Here is a 4,253-nt window from a genome sequence, read left to right as displayed (position 1 = left end):
AGAAACGGTCAGACGGAAAGTGGAAGGTTGGGCGCGCGCGCCAAGTTCAAATGCACAGGAAGGTGGCGCAGTAAGCAGCCCGGAAAGGGAGCCAGGTCCTAAAGCCCGGCGCAAGGAGACAGGAGGGTCCGGGGGGTCAGCGTCAGAAGAATCCCAGAAGGAAGAGACCCCGGGGGGCAGAGGGACCCAGAGAAGAACAGTCAGGCGGAAAAGGTGGAGTAAGGCTAGGATATTAAGTTGGTGTACAAGGGGCGGAGACTCAGACGGAGCTTCGCCGGTCTAACCCTTAAGACGTAGAGTTGCGCGCAGCAGCTTGAGAATGGAAACTGTAACTCAATAAAAGACTTTTATAAGTGACCGCTGGCTAGCGTGATCCTCTGTGAGCTAGGATCGGGAAGCAGCTCTGACACATACGCTTCCCAGTCTCCGGATGCTGGGTTGAACGGCGAGAAGCTGCTGTTGGTTGCCATTCTTAGTTCCTTGGGTCCCGGAGCTGAAGCCTGGATACACGGTGTGAGGCAGCGGTGTGGCAGGTGGCGGTGCCGCGGTGCTGTGTGTGGTGGTCAGCTCAGCGGGATCCCATCCTTGTCGCCAGTGAAATATACTCAGAGTCGAGAGTGGATTTCATGCTCTTTATTCAGCTCATGGTGGTGAGGAGGGAATGGAAGTCCCCTCAAAGTATCTGCTTTATATACATTATTTACACAATGGGCTGCACGTGATTGGCTAATTCCGGAATTCTCCTGTAGGCCAATCGGGTTGTGTGTTCACTTCTATCTGGAGCTGGATTGGGTGGCTCCTGCCAACCAATCATACTGCTGCATTGTTCTAGGACCAATCAGACTGCTGCATTCTGAATCCTATTGTTCTAGGACCAATCAGACTGCTGCATTTTGGAGCCTATTGTTCTAGGACCAATCAGACTGCTGCATTTTGGATCCTATTCAGCTCAGTACATAGCACCACTTTTCACCTTTCTAGAGGCAAGGGACCTATTAGGATTATCCGCCTCTGGAGGCTGGTGTATCTAATGGGTTTCCAGGTAACGCTGAGGTTTTTTTCTGTGATATGACTGGCACTCCTATCAAAGCCCTGGCCAGCCTCTGGAACATCTGAATGGCTCAGGCTTTTGACATGATCACTTCTGAGCATCCTCTCCCACTTGACTCCTTGGTATACTGCAGAACTTAGGGAAAGGAAACAAGTTGAAAGATGGAGGAAAGATCTGGCTGCATACAACTGAACAGTGGTGTGGGCTCATCATTAAGCATACATAGTGGTACTGAAGATAGCAGTATACTCAGCTGCAAGTGATCGCTAATGAAGAAGAAAGACAGTCCGACTCAAGGAGGTGGTGGAACCAATGGTAGCTATGTGTAAGCACTGTGACTTGTTTGCAAAGCATTTTGAGGATAAAACCACTTGCATCCGCTGGGATCTTGACTCTGCTGTTATAGCAGATGAGTCTCATGGGTGTCCAGAGCACTGTCTAGTCCTGTTGTTTTGGATAATTTTCAGATAGTAAGGCTTGAGGATGTGGACAAGGTGTTTGTATTAGTCAGGGCAACGACTTGTGCTTCGGACTCTTGCCCTTCTTGGCTGATAAAAAGTAGCGGGGGTGGTGGTAATTGACTGGGCCAGGAAGAGTGTTCCTATTTCCATCTGAAATGCAGGACGGCATAACATTCTGATCCAAGTTTCATTCAGAAAACATTATCCATAATATCAGCAGCAGGCTGCTGCAATCAAATTGGCCAGTCAGAATGGAAAATCCTATTTTAACAAAACCAATAAAAGAGAGCGGCAATACTATTTTCTTGTTTCCCTTGTTCAACTACAATTCCATAAAACAGTGGATTTGCAGGTTCTCATTAATAAAAAATAAATAAAGGGTGTGAGGGGTGGGTGGGATCGATGTGCCTATACTTCTTAATTCCACCCCTGGGCCTTTTCTATACTGAAAATAGTGTTAATTTGTTCCCCTTCCACTGCTGTAAATATTGCTCCCTTAGAAAATAAGTGATTTATTTGACTGGAACAAAATCCATCTTGTGTCTCCAAGTGGTTTAGGGTTGTATGATCTATGTCTGGATTGGCCCACTTAATGCTATTTATTGCTCTATGAATGATATTAAGATGGATTTCTTAAGTCTGGTGGAATTACTTTTTCTTCTTTTGTGCAATTTTTACTTGCCATAGCAAACAAGACTTTGTCCATGTACCCATATAAAATAACTATTATCGTTCTTTTCCTCTGCATTTTTAAAGCATAAATATTATTGGCTTTGAGGCAACAATGACAGAATGTGCTGACATCAGAAAAATGCCAGCTCCAGCCCAACCAGAAGTAAAATGTATAGGGCATATTGAGAGATGGGTGGCAAAGCTGTGCATATGCTTTGTCCTCCCCGGCAGTATATATTGTGGGAGAGTAGCTAGAGGAAGCAGAGAAAAGCTCCAACCAATATTATTTTTTCTATATTTTTTTTTAATTTTGGAGTTTGCTTGTTTATTTTAAATTCAATTTGTAAAGGTCCCTTTAGAAACGAAAAGATACAAACACAAGTTAAGCACACAGTTTGCTTTTAGTTCAACACTTTCTTCATCCATCAATTTTACCCAAAATCACAAAAGTAATATTACAAAGCTTTCACAGTGCACGTTTACATATTCTGCATATACATCTATTCACTCTTCAAACAATGCATTTCCATTGAATTTGGCTTCAAAAACAACAACACATCAGGCTGGAAATATATAATGTTTTAAACCAATGTGTTTTTCCTCTTAAAAAAAGAAAATATATTACTTGGAAAGAAGCCCATAGTGCACTAATTCCCAAACAAGACACGGACATAAGGCAGGTGAAAAATTATAGGCCAATCTCGCTCCTAAATAATGATTACAAATTATTTGCCAGTATATTGGCCAATAGACTTAAAAATGTATTTGGAGTGGAGATTGGAAAGAACCAAACTGGATTTCTACCTGGTAGACAGATGAAGGACAATGTTAGAAATATAATTGATATGGCGGGCGCCGGGGCGTTTTTCTGACGGCTTGTTGCGCTGAGCGGGGCTGCAGCCGTCGGGGCGGCCGCCTACGGGGCTCACGATTTCCGTCGCAGCGACCGAGATGACGACTTGAAAGAGCTCTACGAGATGGCCAACAAATACCACTTCCTCCACAGCCTGGCCCTCCTGGCTGTGCCCCACTGCCGCTATCCCATGATGGCCGGCAGCATCCTGTCTCTGGGCATGGGGATGTTCTCTGGCGTCCTGTATTACCACGCCGTGACAGGGGACCCGATCCTGACCAAGGCAGCCCCGTATGGTGGTTCCCTCCTCATCCTCGGCTGGATCGCCATGGCCCCTTGACACCCCGTTCTCTCCCCATGTGGCCCCCATCTCCCAACGCCAGGGCAGCCAGCCCCGCCCCTCCCTCCTCCCTTAGGCTAGCCAGAAGGGAGCCCTAGGAGAGGAGAGATTTCCAAATGTCAGAGTGGGATCCCTTGAGGTCTTTAGCCCACCCCGAATGCGTCTCTATCCTGCATCTTGGAATTCCCCGAATGCTGAATCCCTTTTAAAAAAGCCAAGATCCTCCCCCTCCCCCCAAAAAATTGCAACCAGATTTGAGTTTGCGATGGAGGCTTCGAAATGCAATGTCTGATCGGTGCTTTTCAATTGCTGTTTTTTAACTTAATAAATGATGAGAGTGATTTCACTTTTTAAAAAACCCACGCACCTTTTTTTCCTGTGAATAAATTTATTCCGTGGGGGGGGGGGAGAGAAAGAAATATAATTGATATAATGGAATATCTGGACTCCAGGAGAGACAAACAAGCCGCCCTAATGTTTCTGGATGCTGAAATTTTTTTTGATAATGTGTCTTGGCATTTTATGAAAAGAAATTTAGAATTTATGGATATCGGTGAAAAACGTTTAAATGGTATTCGGGCTATTTATTCGGAACAATATGCTAAATTGATAGTTAATAATAACTTCACAGACAAAATTGAGATAACAAAGGGAACCAGACAGGGGTGCCCGCTATCGCCATTGTTATTTATAACAATACTAGAGGTCCTGTTGAGGAAAATAGAAGCAACAAAAGAAATAAAGGGGATTGGTGTAGGCTCAAAAGAATATAAGTATATATAAGAATGAAATTATCAATGATGGGTAGATTCTCAACTATCAAAATGAACGTGTTCCTGAGACTGCTGTTTTGATTTCAGACAATTCTTTTTTTTT

The 4,253-nt window shown here is 44.4% G+C and overlaps 1 pseudogene across 1 annotated transcript; it reads left to right on the top strand.

Annotated features, from left to right (window-relative positions):
• Window positions 1–3,029: 3,029 nt before the first annotated feature.
• LOC310697779 (transmembrane protein 256 homolog) lies at window positions 3,030–3,525 on the top strand (annotated as a pseudogene). Its single transcript has one exon. The product of its transcript is annotated as a transmembrane protein 256 homolog (transcript).
• The last annotated feature ends 728 nt before the right edge of the window (window positions 3,526–4,253 follow it).

The sequence above is a fragment of the Podarcis liolepis genome (genome assembly GCF_965112155.1).
Source record: "Podarcis liolepis genome assembly, chromosome: W".
NCBI classification, from domain to species: domain Eukaryota; kingdom Metazoa; phylum Chordata; class Lepidosauria; order Squamata; family Lacertidae; genus Podarcis; species Podarcis liolepis.
This window is presented reverse-complemented; position numbering and strand designations above follow the sequence as displayed.